This window comes from Ictidomys tridecemlineatus, chromosome 3 (assembly GCF_052094955.1).
Source record: "Ictidomys tridecemlineatus isolate mIctTri1 chromosome 3, mIctTri1.hap1, whole genome shotgun sequence".
NCBI lineage: Eukaryota > Metazoa > Chordata > Mammalia > Rodentia > Sciuridae > Ictidomys > Ictidomys tridecemlineatus.
In genome coordinates this window covers 7786022-7812649 of record NC_135479.1, presented here as the reverse complement: position 1 = coordinate 7812649, position 26628 = coordinate 7786022, and the positions used below count along the sequence as shown (strand labels likewise).

The 26628-nt window shown below is 49.3% G+C and overlaps 1 protein-coding gene and 1 long non-coding RNA gene across 13 annotated transcripts in view; one reads left to right on the top strand and one right to left on the bottom strand.

Annotated features, from left to right (window-relative positions):
- The window catches only part of Slc39a11 (solute carrier family 39 member 11), a 392410-nt gene that overhangs the window by 256864 nt on the left and 108918 nt on the right, over positions 1–26628 (bottom strand). The gene's annotated exons all lie outside the window — the stretch shown is intronic.
- On the top strand, positions 12263–14741 carry LOC144375988 (uncharacterized). The gene is made up of 2 exons (XR_013435956.1): positions 12263–12500; positions 12836–14741. It is a non-coding gene; the product is annotated as an uncharacterized LOC144375988 (long non-coding RNA).

Below are 26628 nucleotides of genomic sequence, written 5' to 3'. Positions count from 1 at the left end.
ATTTATTTTTAAAGCTAATGATTCTGCTAACCAGTAACTCTGGGGAATTGTGTGAGCCAGCAACAACCCTCTTATAGAATCGATTTCCTCTGGTTAGGAACAAAGAAGTCTTCCCTGCAACCGTTGGCTCTGCATCGATTAGCTCATCAGAGCGCAGGAGGAGGCCCGCGCTAGTGGAGGGTCCAAGCACAGTGGTCTGTCTGGGGCTGCTCCCTAGCCAGGAGCGGGGCTGCTCCGCATGGGGGATGCCCCTGCACGAGGTGGCGACGTACAGGTGCTGAAGCGGCCTGCAAAGGACATCTGCACGGGCCTGGCCAGAAAGAGATGGCAAAGTGAAGGCCTGCAGACCGCGCCTGTGGAAGAGGGACATGTCACACACACCGTTGCTCATGGCGCACAGTGCTGCTGCCACAGCCCACTCTGTCAGGGGGCACATTCATTAGTGCTATTCCTTTCCATCCAAATCCTTTTGATTTGCACGGGACCCAATTTCCCAATTTCATTTCCCCCCCTGAAAACACCATGTCTGACTTTTCAGTATTATCTTATTAATCCTCCAGCTCTCTATTTCCTTGCTTATGGGTTAGACTTCGTCCCCCAAAAGACGTCCCAGTCCTAACCCCCAGGAGAACATATTCAGAAACAGGGTCTTTGCAGATGATAGAGTTCAGAGATGGTCATTAAGATGGTCCCTAGCCCCACTCCAACCCAACGTAACTGTGTTCTTTACACAAGGGAGTTTGTATACAGAGAGAAAATACTGTGAGAAGCTCGGTATGCTACCATTGGCCAGGGATCTTCCAAAGCTAAGGGGGGGGCCTGGGGTAGATTTTTTCCTAGGGTCTTCAGAAAGGTGTGCGACACCTTGATCTTGGGCTTCTAGAACTACTTTCTAGAAAGTTCTAGCATCCAAAACCAAGACAATATCAAAGTTTCTGTTGTTTCAGCCAACAAGTTATAGTGCATTGTTACAGCAGCCCAAGGGACCACAACAGTCCCTGTGAGACTCCAGTTTCCTTGCAAAAGTAGGACAACCCCTGGAGCTCCCACTGGAAGCCAGGACACCCCAGTCACTACACAACCACTAGAGGGAGATGTTGAGAATGTAACGCCAACTGTGGTTGCGGAACTGGACAAGTCGGGGTTCACAGCCCGGCACTGATGTGTTTTAGAAACACAGGAATCAAGAGTTCCTGGAAAGCAGGATGGAGATTCCTTTAAAAGTTAAAAATAGCACTACCATGCCATCCTGCAATCACACTTCTGGGCATTTATCTGGAAGAACTGAAAGCAGATTTTCAAAGAGCTATTTGCACACCTATGTTCATAGCAACAGCATTCCATCCTTCAGCAGATGGAAACAGCCCAAATGTCTACCGGTGAGTGAATGGATCTACAAAGTAGTAATGGGAGTGACGAATACACAGCGTGGCGGATGGGGAACTCCGACATGCGCTTCAGCACGGATGAACCCGGAGGACGTCATGCTAAGTCAAAGAAGCCAGGGGCAAAGTGGCGGAGACCATCTGATTCTGCTCACAGAAGCAGCCTACAGCTGTCAGATCCATAGAAACACAAAGCAGAATGGAGGTGGCCAGGGCTGGGGGCAGCAGAGATAAAGGGATCGAGTTGCTCAGTGGGTGCAGAGTTGCAGATTCACAAGGTGAAAAGGTGTGAAGACACATCTACCAACAACGTGAGCATTGAACACTGCTGAGCGGTCACATGAGGCGGCCAAGGCCTTACACTTCCACCACAGAGAACCAAACGACTGACCTGCACACACCACTCAGCCTCTCATTGAAGCTGGAGCTCGGAGCCAACTGCGTTCCACAGCGCTTTCTGGGCTCTAGAACCTTCCCTTCCTCTGTCCTTGTACTTACAGTGGAACCGCGGTAACAGCACAAGGTTCGCCGACGTGCTTGGAGCAGCTCAAGCCCTCTGACGTGGTAACAAGGGAACTCACAGTCCATCCTCACCAGAGCCTTGGTTCCTCTGTCTTCAGGAAACAGATTAAGAATCCAGTGGTGTCTTGGGTTTTTTCCCCCCTTCTAATAGGATTTTGGGAAGTTCATTAACTTTCAAAGACCCTCTGTCGAGCATCTGCACTTCCTAGAGTTCATCAAGCCAGGCCTTCAGTGAAGGCGATTTTTCTTATTCCACCATTTCAAGATATAAAATATTGCAATCATTAAGAGAAAGTGAAATTCCCACCTTGAAAATTAAACAGGCCACTGCAGAAGAGTGTCCATCGGCTCTCACAGGGGTGGGCTTCGCACGTCCATATGACAGAACTGAGTTATTAAAACCTTATTATTTACAGCGTAGACACCATCCAGGGTGAAACGAATGCTCTTATAAGAGGCTCCCGGTAATTTCTTTTGTTGTCAGTCAATTGCTCTTTCAAAAACTCATCCTAATTCATAGCCCCAGTAAGGGATAGTGTTGTATGTTATTATCAGAACACTTGCAGAGGACGTGGCTGCCCTGGTACCCACCTATCACTCCCACTACTCCCAGCACAGGAGCAACCATTAAGCTCCACGCTAAGATGGCATAGAACTGGTGGGGGCACTCCTGCCCGGCTTCACAGGTGGAACGCTGAAATTCCAACCCACTGTCCTTTAGCAATAACTGGGAACACATTCTTCCAACGAGTTACAGACTCTAGGACAGCCCAATTCAGACTCCTTGATACTCAGTTCTCACACTTAGAAAAAATGCAACAGGAGTCTCACACACACACACACCAAGGAGAAGAAAAACAGGAAGAGTTGAGAACACCTGTGTGGATGTATTCAAGGTAGACACTTCCTGTCCATGTCAGGGCTTTCTAATCCTCCGCCTCTCCACCCTACCAGCAACACAAGCACACCTGCACACATACGCACACCAAGGTCTTATAGACACAAAACCTTGATACAAAACCTTAGGGTAAGTAAGTTGTGGGTCTGTCCTAAGCCAGGAACAAATTACAAAGAGGTTTTGTTACCATTGCATCCAACACCACCTTCACTCTCTATTCCCGAATCTTGTTTTCATGTTTTTGGTTTTTTGGGACTGGGAATTGTACCCCAGGGGCACTTCACCACTAAGCTACATCTCTACCCCTTTTTGGATTTTGTTTTGAGACAGGGTCTCACTAAATTCCTGAAGCTGACCTGGAACCTGAGACCCTCCTGCCTCATCCTCCCAGCTTGCTGGGATGACAGGCACCTCCCAGACCATCCAATGCTTCCACTTCATTCTGACATCAGTCTACAGAAGTCCTGAGAGGACTTCTTCAGGAACCGTTTCAGAACCGTAGAAAAGCTCACAGACAGCAACAAGATGAAAGCCAGGGTCCCGTCACTAGACTGAATCAAGCTTGACCTTTTACCTTATTTGGTTCACATTTTCTACACAAAATGCTCTAAAAGGAACGTGAGCTTCTCACCCCACACCAACTGGATATTCACTATCTGGAAAAGGTCGCGGGCATCCTTCATAGCCTTAGCTGTACCTGGTAAGAGCCATGCCGGATCATTTTGTGTTTGTAAACATGTGTTATGGTTTGGATATAAAGAGTCCCCCAAAAGCTCATGTGTTAGTCAATGTAAAAATCTTCAGAGGTGAAATGAGTTGCAAGAGCCTTAACTATCAGTGCATTAACGCCCTGCTATGGATTAACTGGCAAGTGGCTGAGGGCAGGTAGGGTGTGGCTGGAGGAGGTGGGTCACCAGGGTGTGCCTTGGGGGTATTTATTTTTTCTTTGTTGAGCAGAGCTCTCTGCTTTCGGGCACCTTGTCCTGAGCCGCTTTCCTCCTCCACACCTTTCCACCATGACGCTATGCCTCACCTTGGGCCCAGAGCAGTGGAGTTGGCCTCCTATGGACTGAGACCTCTGAAACCACGGACCAACAAACTTCCTCCTCTAAAGTTGCTCTCGTCAGGTCCTCTGGCCACAGCAGTGGAAAGGCTGACTGAATATGCAATCTCATTTTATGTGACTTCAGACTTTAATTGACCAATATTTATGTAGCGTTCTGCAACTTAGTATGCCATCTTAGGACTTTAACACAATTATCCATTCTTCTGATGACTATTTTATCAGTTTCCATTTTTCCTCATTACAAGAGATATTGAAGTGAATATTGTCAAGTGTGGCTCCTTGTGAATCATCTGCAAGCAAATTTAAAAGTTGAAATTGCTTGGACATCAGCTATGTATACTATTGATCTTACTAGGTATTAGCAAATAACTCATTGGATCAATTTTGCTTCAACCAACAGTGCACGCCCATTCCCATTGGCCCAAATCCTCTTGTCAGCGACTCAGGCTGCCAAACTTCATTTTTTTGTGGATTGAGATTGGTAATGATTCAACTTGCTTCCCCCTGATCACTAAAGGCCAAGCTTCTCTTCATGTATTTATTAGTCTTTTAGGATTTCCTCCTCTTAAATTCCCAGATATTTTGTTCCCTTGTTCACTGACTGGTTTGCCTTCTCATCGACTTTTGGGAGACGTACATATTCTGGACAGCTGTCTGTCAGCTATATGGATTGCAAATGTCTTCCTGAAGTACCTTCTCAGTTTCACTGCTGTATAAAACTAAGTCACAGTGTCAGAAAGCAGCAGTTACCTGAATTTAGGTTGGAGTATGGGGGTGCCAGCCCAAAGGGGGCACAGGGGAATCTGAGGGGTGGGAACTCCTTCAATTTGATTGTTGTATGTATGACACAGATAATCGCCATGTACGGTAGGTGGCACACACCAGAAATCCAGTGACTCAGGAGGCTAAGGCAGGAGGATTTCAAGTTCAAGGCCAGCCTAGGAAATTTAAGGGAGACACTATCTTAAGTCTAAAAAATTAAAAGGACAGCCGATTTGGAAAGCAGTATGGAGATTCCTTGGAAAGCTGGGACTGGAACCAGCTTTCCATTTGACCCTGCTATCTCTCTCCTCAATCTATACCCAAAGGACCTAAAAACAGCATATACTACAGGGAAACAGCCACATCAATGTTTATAGCAGCACAATTCACAATTATAGCCAACCTAGATGCCTTTCAATGGATGAATGGATAAAAAAATGTGGTATGTATACACAATGGAATATTACTCAGCACTAAAAAGTAACAAGATCATGGCATTTGCAGGGAAATGGATGGCATCCTTATACAGAATACAGGTATGACGATGTGAGGGGGGAAAAAAAGAAGTGGGTCACATTAGATTGGGTAGAGAGAAGTGATGGGAGGGGAAGGGAAGGGCAGCAGAATAAAATAGACATTATTGATGTGGGTATATATGTGACTGCATCACCAATGTGATTCTGCAACCTGTACACTCAGAAAAATGAGAAATTATATCCCATCTGACTCAAATGTATGATACATGTAACCAAATAAAAATTTTTAATTAAAAGGGCTGGGCATATGCACTGGGTTCAATCCCCCATAACCTCCAAAATTAAAATTTATGTTTAAAAAAAGATTTCATAGATATATGCTCTTATCAAACTACATCAAACTATAATTAAGATGGATGCATTTATGTAAATTATATGTCAATACAGTTGATTTGAAAAATACAGATGCCCAAGCTCCATCTCAGACAATTTTGGACTCTCCAGTGGCAAAACAATGTTTTTCAAAAGTGCCTACATCTATATCAACAATGGAATATTATTCAACCATTAAAAAAAATAGTGAGATCTTGTCATTTACAGCAAAATGAAATGACCTAGAGGAGATTATATCAAGTCAACAAGCCAGACAGAGAAAAAATGAATACCACATGTTCTGTCATACTGTGATTTTGACCTGACTGCAGAACAGTGATCAGCACAGCCTGGGAACGTAGGCGGGCGGGGATACAGCAGGTGCCAAAGCAGCAGTCAGAAGGAACAGGTTCTGGTGTTCCACAGCCCAGTGGGATGAGCACAGTTCACAACAACCTGCTCCATACTTCATAAAGATGAAGAAAAGAGGAAGACTCCAAACATGGAGAAATGCTAAGGGCAAGAAAATACCCCTTACTTTGATGTGACCGGTGCATGCTGTAGGCATGTGCTAATCATCACCCTGCACGCCCGGGCACATGCAGCTCCCACACGCTGGTTATAAACAAGTAAATTGCCCCCCGGTGATTGAAATGTCGCAGCCAAGGTTGAGAATGGCTCTTCTAGATACCTTTAAGCTGACTCTACCTGGGATTGCTTTTGCATAGGCTATAAGGTCAGAATCTAAAGCAGGAGGAAATCTGATGTCAACCTGTATTGACCAATGGATTCCTTTCCTGTTTACTTATAATGAAAATCCTGCCATGCTCTATGCACTGAGTTTCCATATGTGCATGAGACTGTCTTGTCTTCCTACTGGATCCTGGACAGCTAAGGGACAATGCCACATAACTTTAATTGCTAGTGAGATTAGAAGTCAGGCGTATCAAGTCTCTCCTCTTCCTTCTCCTTCCTCCCACTGGCCTTCATAAGGGCCTTGTCTATTCCTGGTCTTGCATTTTTTCATATGAACTACGTAATTATCACACTTCACCCAGAAATAAATAATTGTGTAAGTTTTTAGTGAAAATTCATTTATACTCAAAGAAATGACCATTTTTTCCAATGAGCTCTCTCATGGATTGGTCTCTGTAGAAATGATAATCCGTGAGACTTTCAGAGAAAAAGCGCCATACAAAACAACTTCTTGATGCTCTTAGCTTCTCCATGCTTTGAATATACCATGGGTTGGGGCCAGGTGTCACTTTGACCAATTTCACATACTCCTAGCTGAAACATGATGCTAGTTTCCACCTGCATAGAAAGGCGACTTGGATAAACTCCTGCACTCTAAGGACTTGCAGTAGGAGGTGAGGGAGTCACCAGCCACTTCTGTTATTATTCACAATGGTTCTTCCTGCACCACGGTTAGATGAGATTGGGTACAGCCCTGCCACCCTGCCTTGACCTCACCTCGTCACACTTTCACACTCTCCACAGAAGGCTAGATGATGGGCCAAGGCCTCGATCCCTGTCTGCATCCAGGCCCTTATAATGAACATAGCGTTTCCCCACTCCTCAGCTTGGGCTCAGCCATGTGACTTATCTTTCATGCAAGTAGATGTGCATGTGACGCAGACCTGGCCAAGAGGTCACGAGCAGGTGCAATGAGACCACCTCAGGCCCGACCCATGACATCTGAACTCGTCTCCCCCACCTCCACCTCCTCTGCTTCCTGTGTTCACTTTTTGAGGACAGGGATCAAAGCCACCTAGTTCCCTGTGATGGTGAATTTTATGTGTCAACATGACTGGACTAAGGGATGCCCAGATAGCTGGTAAAACACCATCCCTGGGTGTTCACAAGAGACTAGCATCTGCACGGGGAGACTGCATACCAGAGCTCTGCTCTCACCAGTGTGGGTGGGCATCCTCCACCCCTTTGGCACCCCAGGCAGAACAAAAAGGTAGAGGAAGGGCAAACTCTTGCCTTTGCTCAAACTGAGACATCCATTTCCTCCCGCCCTCAGACCGACACTCTGGTTCTCGATATTTTAAATTTAAAGATTTGATACTCTTAACCTAAGTAGAAGGGAATACAGATATTGGGGTATAAATCAAAGATGCTGCACCTACATGACTACTACAAAGCCCTTTCAGGGTGGGATCTTCGCTAATTCACTTTTGCACCTAAGTGGACACCAGCACCAAGTTTTGGCTGTTAGAATCTCAGATTTGTCAATATGATGTCATATATTCCCAACCAAAGTAAAAGTCAGTCTAGATTTTTCTTTGTTCCGTTCTCTGCATCCAATCAGTTACCAACTTTGGGTGTTTCCTTTAAACGTTTGTTTTCCAGCTCTGCTTCTCATCTTCCTCCTCCAGCACTTCCTAAGGCCTGCAGACCTGCCTTCCCAGCATCCTGCACACTGTCCTCCCTCACCCCAGGGGCCACCTTTCTAAAATGCCAACCTGGAAATCTCACTCTCTTGGCCAGATCCCTCAGTCTGCCCCTTGCCTACGGGACAAGCTCTAAGCCTTTTGGACACAGCCCTGCCTGCCCGTCTTGGCCCTGTCTCACCACGGTGTCCCTGTCCACGGCAGGTTGGACAACTGGCCCCAGTCTTTACCTCTGCCTGCAGCCACGGCCCTACCACAGGCAGAGTGTTCTGTCATTTTATTGGCCTCCTAGAGCCGACAGAACAGATGGCCACAAGCTGTGTGGCTTCAAATGATAAAAACATGCAAAGTGCTGGAGGCCCCAAGTCCGACGCGGGGGTCAGCAGGGCCAGGTTCTGGTCACCAGCTCTAGGGAAGAGCGCCGCTTGCTCCTTCCACTCTGCTGGTTCCAAGCATCCACTGCAATTCCTTGGCTCTGGCGGTGTAACTCAGCCTCTGCTTCCATCCTCAGAGCTAGCCTCCCTGCGTCCACTGTTCTCGCGTCCCTTCTCGGCTCCTTACGAGGGCCTCAGCCATGTTGGACTTAACTTGAGGTCATGTTAGAGTCGGGTGGCCCTTAACTAACTGCATCTGCAAAGTCCCCATTTCCAGGTAAGTCACATCCTAAGTCCCATGACAGATAAATTTGGGAAATGCTATTCTACCCAGCACACCCCCCCACCACCACCAATGCTGGGCTCTGCCCTGGGACCCGCTCAGCCATGACGGGGCTAGAAGCACCTGCGTGGCCGTTCTGTGCCTCCACTGAAGAGGCCTGGCTCGTTTCCGCTTTTCCTTTTAAGCCTCTGTGGTCACCGTGCGAACATGCCCTGGTCCAAGGCAGGTGACAGGCACCTGGCAGAGAGCCATCTGTAAATTTGCAGCTTAATGAGGTCAAGGTCAGCAGACCCTCAGCTGCCCATCCCCGGAGGCATAGGAAGCCCAACTGATATGGAGAGAATGGACCCAGACAATTACACACACCTGAGACCCATCCCCAGTGCTGTGCGCCAGACTCTGGTTGTTGGTCACGGAGCAGAGTTGACACACACACACACTTTGAGCCACAGCGAGTGACACGGCCAGCCACTGCAGGGAACCGCAGGTACGCCGTGCCCGCACGCACCTCACCATCTCCCACCAGGTGCATCCGCCTGGCAAGCCCTGACCTAACCTTTAAGTCTAAGCCCACGACCCACTCCAGGAAGCCACCCGTCATCCCTGGAGCAGGCTGAGGGCTCCCGTCATACACTCGCCCCATCCCGAGTGTCAATTACTGCTCCAATTCTGCATGTTTGCATGATTACAAGCCTTTTGATCTCTGGTACAAACAAACTATCTGGCCCCCAAAGTTGGCACTAGACGAGTCACAGAAAACAGGGCTACGGGGAAGGGGCCTGTAATTGGCAGCGAGAGAAGATTCCAGCCCAGAAGGGAAGCTGTTGTGAGTCTGAGTCTCGTCTCAGAGCAGTCTCGACACCTGGGCTGCTGTGGGGGGCCTGGCTCAGGGGGCAAACTCATCCAACCACTGAAGCACAGAGCAGAACCTGGGTCCCTGCTGAAACCACAGAGGACTCCCAGGTTCCCAGAGGCAGAACTTTTTGAGGGCAGCTATTTTCAATATCCTTATAAAGGAAGCTAAATGGGGACAGCAACAAGTTTAAAGAAGCCATCCTGAAGGACTTCCCAACTCCGATGCGTTGAGGGTGGAGCGCCCACCAAAACTGGTTGGAGTCTTGCTGAGAAAGGACAGCGACCGTGGTGACTCCAAGAGGCCAGCTAGTTAGAAATGACATAAGTGGTCCCACCTCCCAGAGAATGGTGCTGGTCTTCATGCCCCAAATCACATTCTGCATTTGGTGACTGTTCCTCATTCCCTCACGGCCACCCTCAAAAATCCCCTCTTCTCCCCAGCTGCATCTGTCTAGAAAGCAAGGAGACTGAGTCCCCCCACCTTGGATCCTGCTGGAGAGTTAAAACCCAGTCCAGGCTCCCAGAGGCCCTTTCAGCCCGAGAACCTCGTGGGGTTTAGCACTTTGTGGGTAAGTTGTGAACTGGATCATTAGGAGCCAAGCACCTTAAACCAAAATGACCAGAGAGCTCTCTTTACCAAGGGGTGGGTCTCTCAGCCCTCACACTGGGATCACCTTAGACCCATGTTTTGGGCACTCTCCAACAAATCCTTAGCGGTTCTTGGTGTGCGGGGGATAGCACACTCTTCTGGGAAGCCTCTGCAGGTCACGGACCCGATTCCCACTGGCAGACGCTGCCCAGCAAAGCAGATGGCTTCTTTTGTGTTTTGTTCTCCCTGTGTTGAACCCCTCTCAAAGGAGAGGTGCACAGCACTGGGATTATAAATCCAAAACCCAGTGTCTGAACAAGAGCCAGTCTCGAGAGCATTTGGTGGCCAGCAAGCAGCCTTGGCTGAATGTCAGAGTCCTTCTGGGAGATATCTTTGTGCCCAGGTCTCACCCTGGACACAAGGAAACACCCTTCAAAGGGAGGCCCAGGAATGAATATTTCTCTAAAGCAGTACAGGCAACGTCTCTGCTCCTCACCCACCCCCTCTCCTAGCTCAAAAGGGCCAACTATAAATGGCAGGATAAGGCTTTAGCTTCTAGGCAAACATAATTATGAGAGTAAATAAAGCACGAACAATCTTAACACCTTCAAAGTTCAGGTCGGTTTCCTTCGATTCTCCCGTTTAATGATCTGAGCCTCATGTTTGCAGTGCCCCAAAAAAGTGGTCTCTGGCAAAGGACATGGATCTGTTTCCAGAAAACAAATCACATGCATAAGGCACTTTCCACTCACACGCTGTGAGGACGACTTCAGGAGGACCACACTGGATCCTTCTCCCACCCCCATCCATTCACTCACACGTCCATCAGACACCCCCTGAGGACCTACTGTGTGCCGGGCACTCTGTTGGTAGACAGGACACAGTGGAGACCAGAGCAAACCTCAACACGCCCCTGCCTTCAGGCCACATGTGAACCAGTCCACAGAACATGGGTGACGACCACACAGGGGCCAGAAGGGACAGCAACTATGAAGTGGAAGCCTGCCATGGGGCAGAAACCTGCAGAGGGGACAGTTGATACCAAGGCTGGGGAGAGGAAGGAGACCCCGTGCCATGGAGGGAGATGAGCAGGGGTCAGCAGGGGGAGGGACGTGGCTGTGGGCAGCCAGAGCCAGGCACAGGGGCTTGGTGGAGACAGATCATGAAAGGGAGGGTCACGGGGACCTTGAAGGGACTCAAGCCAGACCATGACCACACTCGCAAGCCATGAAGGATGCTCTTGAACCTGAAGCAGGGAGACAACAGTGTCCCGAGAGTGGAGGCAGAGGCGCAGCGAGGGTTGACTGGAGCGTCTGTACGTCGGGGCCAGCAAACGGCTTCTGGAAAGGTCCACGTAGTGAAATATTTTCTACTTTTCAGTCTATCACCATTATCCTCGGCCCTCCACGTCCACGGGTTCTACATTCAGATTCAACCAACCAGGGATCAAAACTACCGAGAGGGAGCTGGACATGGCGGCCGGCCCATGCTCGTAATCCCAGCCACTCAGGAGGCTGAGGCAGGAGGATCCCTCGTTCAGGCCAGCCTGGGCTACTTAGTGAGTAGTAAGAAAGACTGGGGATGTGGGTTCAGTGGTACACATCCCTGGGTTCAATCCGCAGTACTGGGGGAAGGTGTGAAGATCAGGGGATATCAATTCCAGAAAGTTCCAAGATCAGAAGCGGAATCTGTATCCCACCAAACGCTTCATCGAATGCATGCTGATGACATGAAGTGCAGACGCCTCCACCCGGTGCCGTCCCGGAGCCCCCGCTTCTCCAGCTCTCCCTCCCTGGAGCGCTCTTGGTCTCAGCCTCGTTTGTGCACCCTCGGGCCTTCAGCGGTTGTGTCTGCCCTGCACACACGCAGACTCTTTCCCATCATCGCCCCCTCAACAACGCAGCGTGACAGCCACGTAGGTAGCAACTGCGTTGCGTCAGGTGTTGGAAACAATCCAGGGGTGGCCTAGCGAGCGCAGGATAGAGCAGGTTGCGTGCAAATACCACGGAGGACTTGAGCGTCGGCGGGTTTGGTATCCTGGGGGTCCTGGAACCAAGCCAGGGACACCCAGCAAGTGCACTTGGTCCTTCTGTTGCACTGTGAAGTCGTGACCACCGGCGCCAGGAGAAGGAAGGACATTGCCGCTCTGGCCCTGGGGCGGTGGCTCGCCCACCCTCCCCACCCACAGGGTTTGAAGATTGACTAGCACAGACAGTGGGATGACAGAGGGCAGAGTGCCAACTGTCTCCACTGACCTATAAACCAGGCTCCCAGGCCCCAGTGCAAAACCGCCCTCAGAGCCCCTGGTGGCTCCTGGGAAACCAGACACAGCCCAGGTCGCAGCTCCCCTTACCCTCCCATATCTGCATTTCCTGACTTGGAGCCCAGCAGCCTGCAACACGTTCCCCTGCCTGTTCTCCACAGAGCAGGCTCGCCAGCGGGGACGCTGAAGCATCACAGACAGCCCCGTCCACGGGAGAGCCTGTCGGTCCCCTCTGAAGCCTAGAGCCAGCTGGCCGGTAATCTTGGCAGGGACTATCGGGAGGAACCCAGGCCTTCAGCTCTGGTGTGGCTGGGAACACTGGGTCCCCCTCCCTGGCTGGGCACGGTTCACCCATCAGACCTGTCCTGATACCAATCAGCTGTGTAGCTGCCAATCAGAGCCCTCTGCAGCCTCCTGGGGGCAGGCAGACAGCCTGGGGCCGGCACTGCCTCAACAAGGAGGCCTTGTTCTGCCTGCTCCCAGCCTCTTCTGATCTCTGGCTGAACCTCTTGCCTCTGGCCTAAGCACAAGCCCCAGGCCAGCCCAGCCCAGTTTCCCTTCTCATGAGTCAAACTTTCCCTCTCCTTCCAGGGCTCTCACCAGGTACCCTCATGTGGATCTCTGCAGCCTCCACCACACCCTGAGTACTGAATTCACATCCCCAACTTCCGGTAAGCCTCCCATCCCAGACACCCCACCATCCACACAGACTCAACATGTGTGTGGTCTGTCGGTCAATGATTACGGAATCCGTGTTTCTCAAACTAACCATATCCCCGCCCTCCAAGACGTTCTTTTCTTTCCAAAGACCGAGTTTCCATCCTGTTCTAGCATAGCTCAAAGCCACAAGGTTTGAGAACTCCACATCGCCCTGCAGTGTTTGCTCACAGGCCCAGCCTTCCGGTCTTGCCCATGCCTGCACCCCCAGCCCGGCTCTTCAGTGGGGCCTTCCTCTCTACACCCAGAAGCTTGGGCAGGTCCATGGTGCCCTGGGATGCAATGTTGCATGCACCTAAATAGTCCCTGGGCCCCTTTGTTTGTCACCCTTCTGAATCACCCTCTCATGTGTTGCCAGAGTAACCTCCAAAACACCCCTGGGCAGAGCCTAAGCAAAAATCCCCAACTTCTCGGAACAGCACCTTGTGTTGGGCGTGCATAGCTTACCGTGTTTTGGTATACCCTAGGTTCTTCCTCCTCTGCTCTCCCCAAATTTTTCCTTAACAAAATGCTACATGAGTTAGCATTTCTACATCCTGCAGGAAGTCACAGGGAAATAAAAAGAATGAGAGAAGACGAGTTTTCCCAAGTTATACCGTGACATCACCAGCTAAAATGACCCAAGGGAAGAATCAGCCTTCTGGGAGAACTGGGCTTTGCCCTAGCCTCACCACCACGATGCCTTCAGCCCTGGGAAGGTCTCGATTTCTCTAGGTCACCGCTTTCCCATGTGCATCATGAGTTAATGATGACCATTCTGCCTGTATGCTTTCTTGAAGTAAAAATAACATGATAAACATAGAAATATTGTAAAATCCATCAGTATCTCTCAAAGTGAGGTCCACGGATTAGCTTCATCAGAATCTCCCAGGACACTCCATACACTCCAATTGCCCTAAAGAGACTTTCAAAGCACTGGAGCTTCTGAAAGCTGCATTTTCAAAAAAAAAAAAATACATCATTCTGATGCACACAAAGGCTTCAGAATGTAAGATCTCTCAAGGAGCCCTTCACCACATTGTTGCAAAGGAGTGATTGTCTCCATGTAAGCAGTCGCCTTGACGCTGGGAGGAGTCAAGGCAGCTGGGCAACACTTGAGACCCTCAGCCAACGCTAAGCCTGTCACCTTCCCAGAGTGTCGGCCCTCAGCTGGTTTTCTGAATCAGTCTCTGTCCCCGCTATCATCCAATTATCCCAATTCCTGCCATCAGGGGCAACACTCCATTAAACACCGGGACCAAGAGACTCCCACTCCCTACTTGAAAGCCTGCTAATTAAAGACTTAAAAAGAAAAGTGTGGCCAGAAAGCAACAAGGATTCCAGAGGCACATCAATAAGGCACAAAGACAGACACTCTGCTCAGAAACACGTGTAGCTACTTCTTAAGATGACCTGACAAGCTCAACGTCCTCATTTGAAAGACAAAGGGGACTGGAGAACTAAAAAACATGAGACCAAGATTACCTGCAAAGAATCTGGAGCGAAAGTTTCATATAAATACCAATTTTGTCCTATTCCTCTACCGAAGGGCACCTCGGTTGGCGCCACAGTTTAGCTATTGTGAGTTGTGCTGCTATAAACATCGATGTGGCTGTGTCCCTGTAGTATGCTGTTTTTAAGTCCTTTGGGCATAGACCGAGGAGAGGGATAGCTGGGTCAAATGGTGGTTCCATTCCCAGATTTCCAAGGAATCTCCATACTGCTTTCCATATTGGGTGCACCAATTTGCAGTCCCACCAGCAATGTATGAGTGTGCCTTTCCCCCCCACATCCTCACCAACATTTATTGTCGTCTTCATAATAGCTGCCATTCTGACTAGAGTGGTGATAGAGAAATGCAAACCAAAACTAATCTGATTGCTAGAAATGATGAGCATTTTTTTCATATTTGTTGATTAATTGTATATCTTCTCAGAATTGACTGTTCAGATCCTTGGCCCATTTATTGACTGGGTTATTTTTTTGAGGCTTAGCTTTTTGAGTTCTTCTATACCTTAGAGATTAGTGCTGTATCTGATGTGAGGGGTAAAGATTTGCTCCCAATATGTAGGCTCTCTGTTGACCTCAGATTGTTTCTTTTGCTGAAAAGAAATTTAGTTTGAGTTCATCCCATTTATTGATTCTTGGTTTTAATTCTTGCACTATAGGTGTCTTATTAAGGAAGTTAGGGCCTAATCCCACATGATTTAGATTAGGGCCTACTTTTTCTTCTATTAGATGTAGAGTCTCTGGTTTAATTCCTAGGTCCTTGATACACTTTGAGTTTTGTGCGTGGTGAGAAACGGGGTTTAATTTCATTTTGTTCATATGGATTTCCAGTTTTCCCAGCACCATTTGTTGAAGTGGCTGATGTGGCATATATATACACAATTGAATTTTACTCAGCAATGAAAGAATAAAATCATGGCATTTGCAGGTAGATGGATGGAGTTGGAGAAGGTAAGGCTAAGAGAAGTAAGGCAATCCCCTAAAGACAAATGCCAAATGTTTTCTCTGATATAAGGTGACTGACTCTTGGTGGGGGTGGGGAACATAGGAGGAATAGATGAACTCTAGACAGGGCATAGGGGTGAGAGGGTAAGGGAGGGGGCAGGGGGTTAGCCATGTTGGTGGAATGTGATGGACATCATTATCCAAAGTACATCATGAAGACATGAGTTGGTGTGAACATACTTTATATACAGAGATGAAAAATTGTTCTATATGTGTAATAAGAATTGTAATGCATTCTGCTGTCATATTTAAAAAATAAAATTACAAAAATACCAATTTTGATTTTCTATTTTAATCCTATTTTAACCCTAACAAGAAGGAGTACACAAGTAAGTCTCTGATTCTGGTTAAATTATTTGAAGCAACTATTTTAGAGATTGGGAAATGGATCAGGTAGGGCTGCCATCCTTCCAAGAAAGGAAGCATACAAAGGGTGCCCTTCAGGCAATGATTGGGTCAGGAGGACTGTGATCTCCCGAGGATTCATCCATCAGCAGGCTAATGCATTGCTAGCTGAATTGACCACCGGGAAGTGGGGTCCACTTGGAGGAAGTAGGTCTCCCTATTCTGCTTCCTGATCCTATGAAGAGCTGGACATCTCTCCTCCACTGGGCCCTTCTCCCCTTCCCTACCTTGGGCCCAGAGTTGGCCCTCTGTGGACTAAGACCTCTGAAACCATGAGCCTCAAATCAACTTCCCCTCGTCGTCCAAGTTGTTCTCGTCTGGTAGTTTGTTCGCGGCAATGAAAACCCTGACCTACAACAATCAGGATTTTTTTTTTTTCTTTAAGACAAAGAAATGGGCCCCGAGTTGACAGAGATAATAGAACTACAGACAGGGAGTTTACATCAGGTACACATTTGTTTAACAAATACGCTTAAAGATTTGAAGTAAAACATGAGCTGTTGTAATAAGTGATTAGGCAGTAATTGTTCTGCAGAAAAAATGGAAACCAATTTTTTAAAAAAAAAATGAAACAAAAATACTGGTTGAAGTGGTGCATGCCTGTAATCCCAGTGACTCAGGAGACTGAGGCAGGAGGATTGGAAGTTTGAGGGCAGCTTGGACAACTTCATGAGACCCTGTCACAAAATAAATTGAGGTTAGGAGAACCCCTTGGTTTAAATCCCAGCATTGACAAAAAGTGGGGGTGGGGAGAACTAAAGGAAAATTCTGTAATTGAGAAAGGTATTATCTCAAAAAAAAAATCCTTAAATGAGCTTCACAACAGAATAGACCTGCAAACAGATCAATGCACCTAAAGACCAATCAATATATATTCAAAGAAAAGCAGAGAGAAAGTGGAAAAATAAAAGCAGACTTCCAATGACCTAAAGGACATTATTCACCAATCTAAATGCAGGTGTAATTAGAATTCCAAAAAGAGGGAGAATAAGGCAGAAAAATACCTTTTCCAAATTTAGGGTTAACTTTTTAAATTTTTGTTTTCAAATACTACTCTACAGATCCATGAGGCATAACCATAAATATAAAACTACTGTCACCCTCGGGTGAAAGCTTGGTGTCCCAACAAAGCTAAGACCAAGCCTTGACAAGCCAAAGCTGTACCACCAGCAATATTAACTGTCTGCCACACTCAGACTCTAAGGGAAGTCACAAAATACAGATTCTCACTCAACAGAAGAAACCAGGCCCAGCCTACGATAGAAAATTACTAGACATAATAGGAAATGTGACTGGGAGAAGAGGAAAAAAAAAGTCCAGGAAGAAAAACAAAACCACACAAAAGCTCATCAGTCAAAATGGTAAAAATTGAATCTCATGAGCAGCAAGAGAAAAAGCTACATTGCAGACAGGAGGGCAATGCTAACCTCTCATCAGAAACACCACAAGCCAGAAGTCCTTGAAATGTCATCTCTAAAGTCCTAAAGGGCAGAAACTGCTAACTAGAATTCTACATCAGGTGAAAATATTCTTCAAATCATGAAGGCAAAAGAAATATGTACCTAGAAAAATAAAAGCTAAGAGAACTTGTCATCAACATGCCTTAACTTAAAATAAAGGCTGGAAAAAAGAAACGGTTCTCCCTGCGGGAGAAAAATTAGAGCACATGAAAATCTGGGTCTCCTGAGGACTGCTATTGAAAAGCTTGGAAAATGCAAACACAGTGGTAAATATAAAGACCTTGACACGTTTTAAAACTTCTCTTAAAGATGACTGACCACTGAAATCCAAAGTAATAGCAATCTATTAGAGACTCCATGGTACGTGAAGAAATAAAATTATATGACAAAATAATACAATGGACCTACACAGGTCAGTGGACACGTTTAACAGCTCTTGTGTTACACGGGTGTGAGCGTGATAATTAAAGATGCTGTGATCTTTATAGCAACCACAACCACTCAAAAACATAAAATTGTCTATCTTACAAATCCAGCAGAGAAGATAAAGTGGAATACTAGAAACAGTATGATTAACACCCCCCACTTTAAAAAAAAAGCCCAGAAAGGAGGTAAACAACAACAAAAAATCCACATGGGATAAACAAAAGAGTAAGATGACAGGCAGGAGCTTCATCATATCAAAAGTCACAGTAAATGTAAATTGACTAAACATTCCAATTAAGAGACTAAGATCAAACTAGATTTAAAAAACAAAGCTCGATTATGTGTTATTTATTAAATGATTAAAAGTATGAGAATGGAAAAAGACACACCATGTGAACACTAATAAAAGCAAGCTGAAATACCAGAACAACGTGGACTCAAGACGGAGTGCCGTCAACGCAAGTTCATTGGGAACAAAAGCGAACTCTAGTTCTTTTCCTGCCACTGAGGGGTGTCAGTTCTGCTTGGGGAGTTTTCACCACATCCACACACCTGTTTGTCCTGAAGAGTGGAAGGGGATTCCTTGAATTCTTTACAGCAGATGCTAAAAGCTGGATCTTCACGTCACCGCCACCTCCCTGCCCCCAAGTTTCAAGTGCACTAAGCCCCGGTGTGATGGAAACCTTTTCAGAGGTAATGAAAGTCAGGTGAAGTCACGAGGTAGGAGGCTCATGACAGGATCAGTGTCCTTACAATAAGAGACCAGAGCGTGTCCCTCCCTCATCTCTGAAGATGTGACGTGGAGATGGCCATCTGCCAGCCAGGAAGAGGATCATCACCCACTCTAAGTCAGCACCTTGGTTCTTTCTGTGGTTTAAGCCACCCAGATGATGGCATTGTGTCACAGCCGTCCAAGATGACTAAGACAGCAGGAACACACTTGGGTAGCCACAGTACTATTTCTAAAGGTGGGTAAAGAATCTGAGAAGAACCCGGGAGAGCTTCTGCTTTGTTTGGCTCCTTGACACTCTTGGGCTATTGTTGACACTAAAACCCTAAACTGTTCTCCAGGGGCCGCCCAGCTGCCCTGGAATCTGCTGCAGTCCCTGGAGCACACAGCACTTCTGTAGGCGCCATGTCTGGAATGGCATACCGGCCAAACCCAGGCGGCCCTTGGGATTTATGGATCGCCAGCTTCTGACAGAGGCTGCTGCTATAAAGCTGCCCACCCAGCTCTCTGCACTGTGTGGATACAGCCACTCTATGCCACAAGGAGCCAAGTTCCTGGGGCCTGAAGTGATGGACATCAGCCTGAAAAGTCATGTGTGTGCGTGTATTTTTGTGTGCATAAACATGTGTACGTGTGTGGACTGCATGTATACAGGTACAGAGTCTGCACGTGTGCACACGTGCATGAACTACTGTTACGGTTTTGTCCTGGAATGTCTCCCAAAGCCTCGGGTATTGAGGGCTTGGTCCCCACTGCAGCAAGGTTCAGGGGAGGGACTCTTGGGATCAAGATCAGACCATGAGGGCTCTCTGACCTCATCAGTGGCTCATCACTGAGGGATTCAGAGCCGAATGGACCACTGGGAGATGGTGGAGGTAGAACCTAGTTAGAGGAGGTCCTTGGGCGCATGCCCTCAGAGACTATCTTGTGCCTGGCTCCTTCCTTGCTGTGTCCTCTCCTCACCCCACACCCGTTTCCTGGCTGCCGAGGAGGAGGGCAGCTTTCCCCCACCACCCCCTTCCACCATGATGATCTGCCTCACCTCAAGCATAAAGCAATGGAATCAGCTGACCTTGGGCTGAAACTTCCAACATAGTCAAAACCAACCTGGGCTCCTCTGCATGGTTCTCGGGTACTTTGTCCCAGTGACGAAAGCTAACAGTCATCTTCCACGACCACTCGTGCAATGTGCACCTCACACCCACTTTTCTATACATCCAGAAGAGACAGAAAAGGAAGAGCACACCATGTTGAGGAGGCCAGGGCCACAGGATCCAGGATGAACGATCGCCCTGGCTCCCAAGTCCACTGCTGTGCAACCTAAGTCACGGACTGCTGTGAGGGTGTACCAGGGACTCCTGTCCCTGTTCAGCAGACTTCAGTAGTGACAGGAGTTCAGCCTGACAGTAAAGGGCAGTCAGGAGAATGACAGAACCACCACACAACAATCTGGAACCATCTTGCTAAAGGCTCATAATCGGTATCAACAAGGTCGAACCAGAAACATCCTCCGTTACATGAAAAATAATCAACTAGCTCACTCCAGTGACCACCATGAGCAGGCTCACGGCAAACAGTGTGTGGCTGGCTGTGACAGATCCGCAGCTACATGGCAGAGAAGGAATGCTCGCCCCAGCCACGAGATACACGCAGGGTTTGGCCACTTTCAACCTCCCCAAGAGGCATCTTGTTCACTCCTTTTCTTTCAGGTCCATATTCAAAGAGATCTTCAGCCTCCTCAGCCCACCACAGCCCAGGGGAGACCTGGGTTCTGCTCCCGCTATGGTGCAGACCTGGGTTTGCGGGGTGGTCCTTCCCGACTTTCAGAGTTAGCAGCACGTCCAGCGTTTCAGTGGAGGCTGGTCTGTGCCAGGGGGTGCGATGGGCACCGTCCCTTCAGAAATGGAAAGTGTGTGGATGACTATGAGTGCGGAAGGAGCTGCCACAGAGGGACGGTGGCTGGACCACAGGCAACTGGCCCTACTGTCCCAGGCATGTCAGTCCAAGGCAGACGGCATCTCAGGACACCTACCGTGCAGGGTGTGGTCAGGCATTTGACAAGACACACTCAGCCCCAACCATTCGACTGGAAGGGATAAGAACCCAGTGGCCATCACACCTGGCATCCTGTTTAGAGATGTCACCGATTTGCACATTGAATTCAGAACACCTCAGTCTCCCGCAGGTCAAGGTAAGTCGAATTCTCCCATCTCTCCCCCATACAATTCAATCAAGGAGATTTCAGGGACACTGACTGATGGGAGACACAGGGGTAAGGCCCTGACCCCTCCACCCAGCCCTGAGGTTTCAACCAGCAAAAGGAACGTCAGACACAGCTCCACTGAGCATCTGTGGAGTGAGGTCCCGATGCCACTCAGTGACATCTGTGTAGGAGAGAACGATGCTTTCATTTTCCCGGTGGCTTTAACTGGGCCCCTCCTCCCCACAAATTGACATAGCCTTATCTCTGTCCCCAAACTTACTTCCCATTTCTTCCCCGACACCAGAACTTCTTATCAGCTCCCCTAGAACTCTGGCTGCTGGCCACGGGAGCTCTATCAACACTACTCTCACTGGAATCCATGAGGGGGGAGATGCGCAGCTCAGACATGGCCTGGACTCGCTGTATTAGGTGCTCCTACAGTTGCCGCCCAGGGAGGATCTGGAAGGAGACAGGGTCCCCAGCCACCCTGGGAGGAGGGAGCTCAGCTCAGATGCACACCCTGTGGCTTTGCCCTCCCAGCTCAGTGAGCATCGTCACGATGCTACCCTCCCCTGGCTCAAAACAATTCCATGGTAGCTTCTGGACTTTTTTTTATAAGTTGCCAAGCTCAAGTGATAGCAAGACGGGACAGGCATCCAGTCAAATGGGCCTGAAATGAAAAGGTGTCATGACTATGGAGGAAGAATCCAAGTTCTAGGAGGTTCCAACCACACCTGCTCCCATTCAAGAATCCTCACTATGCACAGGGAGCAACAGCAGCCTCTTGACGGGGAGCCTCTAACGAAGCTAGAACTCCAGCACATGCAGGCACACATGCGTCTGCGTGTTCTTGCCAGTCCCAGGGAGAATCCTGAGGGATGAACACCACTGGCAGAGGTGGGTTTCTGAGCTCTGGTTTCTGAGCTCCAGTCCACTGACGGCCAAGCTGCAGATAGTAATCCTGCAGCCTCATCAGGCCAGGACTGTGTGCGTGGCTAGCACACAGGGGCACAAATGTGCAGAACATTGCTCACACCTGCCCTGGAGAACAGCACGTGGAGATGAAGAGCAAGAGCTCATGGCACACATCCCTGCTGCCTCCGTGGGCGCTCACGATGCTCTCACGGCATAGTCAAGGGCCCGATTTTCTCTAAGAATCATCAAGCACTCTATCTCAACCCCTTCTCAGGCCCTCTGCATACCATCCCATCAGGACCCAAAAAAAAGACCCGAGCACCTTCCTAAAAACCACTGGAGGCTACAGAAGGCCTCCAAAGAAACTCCCTCAACCATGGCTTCCTCTTGCACCTGGAATAGACACTGGTACCCAGCAGGGCGAGCATGCCAGTTTCCCCCAGACACCACTTTGTGAAAGACCTGCAGCTCCATCACATCCAGAGCTCCTGGCTGACAAAGCCCCTGCGGGAGAAGCCTTCCTCAACACCCCCCCCCAACCCAGTCTCTGCTGTGCAAGCTCTGGGTCCTGGCGCTCAAGCTGAAGGCTTACGGTTGGGTGTTCAGTAACAGGCCTCACCCACTGGGCCAGACCCAGGCAGCCTGCCGCTTAGGTGCCAGGGGAGTTGCTGAGGCATCTGAGTTTTTGTCAAAATACCCTGTGCCTAAACTGCCAGCCTCCAGTGACATCCCCAGAATGAGGCCCCTTCTTCCCAGGCATCTCTGGATTGTGGTACCCCAAGTGTCAGAAGAAACTGCAAAGCCCTTCTTAGGTGGAGTTGTGTCTCCAACATTTCACGTCAGGGCTCTGGCCACCAGAACCTCGGCACGTCACTGTATTTGGAGACCAGGACTTGGAGGAGGTCATTAAGGCAAAATGGTGCTGCTAGCAAAGGCCCTGGTCCAGTCGACCTGGGTCCCCATAACAAGAAATATGGACACAGAAAGATAGAGGAAGGTCACGTGAGGACAGAGAAGGTGGCCATCTGCCAACGAGGAGAAGGTCCTCAGAAGCAATAGCCCTACCAGTGCTGGATCTTGGACTTCCCACCTGAGAAGTGTGAGGAAAGACAGCTGTTGTTGAAGCCACTCTACTTTGCCACGCACAGGCTGGCAGCCTGAGCCCATCAACACAGATGTGCAGATAGCTAAGCAAGAGGTCCGACTGCAAAACCACAGCCTTCTTTGCCCTGCAATTGCCCGATCTGCCCCCACCCACCACCCTCTTCTGATGACACAACCATGTCACCACCTGGAAGAACCTGCTATTGCCGAGGCTCCAACCAGCCCAGCAGAATGCCACAGCAAGCCCCGAGTGCAGCTCACAGTGTGAGGCAGAGAGCACAGCACAGACCTCAAAACCCAACGGAGAAGAAAATGCTGAAACTGGTGAGCAAGGCCAAGTGTCACTCCCCGACAATGCCAGGGGCACCTGTCGCCCCACGACCTCCTCCTTCCCTGTAGCTTGTACTTGCTGTTCTCTCTTCCTCAATCCCTCCCCTTCCCCTCTCACATATTCTTTCATTAAAGAGAGAAAAATCTATGGAGAAGAGAAATACATGCAAACACCACCCCCCTCCCAAGGAGAGAAGGAAAAAATACAAAAATCGCCTCTTGCCACATCCGTCTCTCCAGGTAGCTGTTGTACGTGGCTCCTCAAAGGAGCTCCAGCAGGCCAAATATTGACACAAGCTGGGGGCCTGTCACCAGTGTGGGCACACGCTGTTCCTTCACGTTTGCAGCCGAGGTATCTTCCTGGCTGCCACATGAGACACACACCAAACATGCCTGGGGACGCAGGTAACTGGAGGAGGCAGGGGACGAGGCAGAGCCTTGCTAATCCCCTTGCCCCAGGATCCTGTCCAGGCAGGACTAGGGGCCAGGTCCTCTCGGTCAGCCACAGCCCGGCTGCTACCTCTCAGGCAGCCTTCGGAGATGTCAAATGCCAAGAGAAGGGAGGGAGGGGGAACACAGGCTTCCCAGGAAGAGGCTGCCAAGGTAGGAAGGCGGAACGAGCAGAGAACAGCAAGTAGCACCCACAGACGCAGGCTGCCATTTGTTTTTTCAGAAAACACAAAATTCCACTTTGAGATGTACATATGTCTATATGTGAGCACAGGACAATGGAGCCACTCGGAACAGGGAGACACTGGACCAAGTGACAGCAAGATGACAGCAGGCTGCACAGACACTCAAACCAATGCCCATAAAGACAGCTTAGTGTTTTCAAGTAACACGAGAGACAGAGGAGGAGCAACTGGGCATGAATGTGTGCATGCACAGGAATGCAGCAGAGGGGCGTCCAGAAGGGCCAGGTTCCTGTGGTCGTAAAGTTGATTCACAGACGGTTTGAACAATACAAGTAAATCAGGTCGACTGGTTGGTCGGGGGAGGGGGATGGAAAGAGGGATTTTCACATAAAATTGTTTCAAACATTTTATAACGAGATGCCTGTTGTTTTGAGTGATACCAGTAGAGCTAAAAAGAAAGACCCAAGGCCTTGAGGACACATCTTTTCTCCAATTTGTGGGGGAAAAAAAAAAAATCACTGCTTTAAGCTGAAGGTGCGACTTCCCCCCTGCGGTTGCCCTTGAACTTAACACCAAAGCAAAACTGCAAAAATTGTAAAAATGTCCACATCCCCAAATGGCAGCTGGATGTCCAGTCTCTCCCTGAGGCCGTCCTAAGGGGAACACTGGGCTCCGGCTGGCCCCAGCCACACTTGCCACCCAGGCCTGGCAGGGGCAGCTGCCTGCTCCTGCCTCCTCCCCCTCCCACAGCACCACCACTTGGCAACCCCTCTGTAGATCCCTGCCTGCTTATGCCCCAGTAACGGGGACTGCAGAAGCACCCTCTCCTCCCTTCCCAGATAAGTCATGGACTTTTGTCAAAGCCCAGTTTGGAGAGCAGCTTGATGCATCTGAAGGTAACAGACCACAGTGGCTTCAACTTGACAGGTTGGGTAAAACCCTTTTCACGAGTGGCGAGTGGCGTTTTGCTTGGGCTCCACAGGGAAACGCCACAGAACAGAGCTGCAGGTCAGGATTGTGGTTGCACGTTAACCATTTCCTTCCCGCCAGCCTAGTATCGCTGCCCTTCAACCTGGAATCCATACGTAGGGCCCAGTGGCTCCGATTTCCCAGGTACTGGGCCGTGCACTTGAGCGGCCACGAGCAAGAGCCTTGCCTCAGAATCCCTCCAACCAACCTTTCTGCTTTTGCCCATCTGTCCAGGTGACATGAACAGAGTCACTTCCGGTCAAACTGCAAAGCACTGACCCAGGGAACAGAAAGGCCATGCTCCCTGTGGCCGAAATTCTCTGCAAACTGGCCTCCCTTTCTCCCTGGGCCTCCTCCAAAGGACCGGAGCTGCCCAGTCAGAGCTGCAGCCAAAGACTCCCTGGCTACCTCCTTTCACGGTTAGGAGGCCACCAAGAGAGGACAGGCATCCACTCTGCGACAGTGGGGAACGACTGGGAACAGAAAAGATCCTGAACCGAGTTCGCCCGTGGGACGTCCCACTTCCTCAATTCCAAGATCAGCAAACCCCTGACAACACATTCCAGCCCTCCCCCCCACTCCCAGTGGGAGCTCCTCGGTGGAGGCCAGACAACCCAGGACCCAGAGCAAACCCGTCAACTCCGCACAGCACCTTCTGCAGATCCAAGCTGCCGCCCTTTTCAGACTCGGCGAGCAAATTAATGGTGACGCCAGGGGAAATCTTCAGCCAGCCTCCGAGTGAAGGTCAGCAGGCCGTGCCGAGCACGACTCTTTCGACATTTGTATTCAGTGACTAGCAATTAGAAATAATGCCTTATCTATTTATGAGATGTCTAAGACAATTCCCCTCCTCGCATTAACAATGAGAATTAATTTCTTTTCAAACGTCCTAGAACAGATGTTTACTGGGAAGCTGATCTTTCTGCCAGTTAATGAGGTTCTGGGCCCTGATGGTTATTATGCCCCTTTTCCGATTCCTTCCAACATTCAGCCCCGGCTCCCAAGCCATTTGTGATTGTCTATATCATCTATCCAGAACTCTCCCCCAGGAGCCATATTCCAAGAACATATTTGAACAAACATGAACTAAAAGGTTAAAAAAAAGTACCCTGTGCAGTATAAATTGGCCAATGACTATTTACACTGCCCAGAGAAAGCCCCTCTGTTCACACAGCTGATCAAATATGCCTAACACCAACTGCCACCTCTGCCCTCCACCCCCCAGCCCCAGTAGTCATGACCCATCATGACTGCAAATGGCCTCCAACAAGACTCCCTCAGGGGCCCAGGTGACAGACACCCAGCAGGGGCTGAGCAGAGCCGCTGGGCCAGACTTCTGCCCACTGTTCAGGAGTCGAGGCCACTGGCTACAGGATCTTGCTGCCAGGGTGAGCAGAATGCACCCCATCAGCAAATTCATATGTCACTAGGGCGGACTTAGCAGAATGTGGCAGCTCCCAGTGAGGGCCCCGGGAAGCCACCATCACCCCGACACGCTCCACGGCAAGGAAGCCAAATGTTCAGGGGGCAGAAACGCTGTCATTCAAGCTTCTGATGAAACAAAGGAAAAAGTGACAGATGGTATTTCCTTGGGACACATCGCAGCTGTCCATCCCGTCACCACATCCAACTGACTGGTCCAGAGGACAGCCCTTCTGCCATGTGAGCGATCAGCTTTCATCAGCCCCAGGCCCGGAAGTCAACTTCCTAGGAATTCTGCCTCCTCTTTCTCTGGCTGGGAATTTAAGGCCAGAAAGAAAGCAGTGGCCCAGAAACAGAACTTCCTCCTGGCTGCTGGGGTACACCTCCACTCACCCTCCACCATCCGACAGGAGGCAGCTTTCGACCTCGCTGTCCCCCCAGGATTCTTGCAGCACCTCTTCTTCTGGGTGAGCAGAGGATGCAGGCCCTAGCTCAGGGGTCTTCTGCCCACCTCTAGGACTTCTGGGGTACAGTGTCTAGAAGGCTGCATGTGCCTACCTGAAGTGACTATCGAA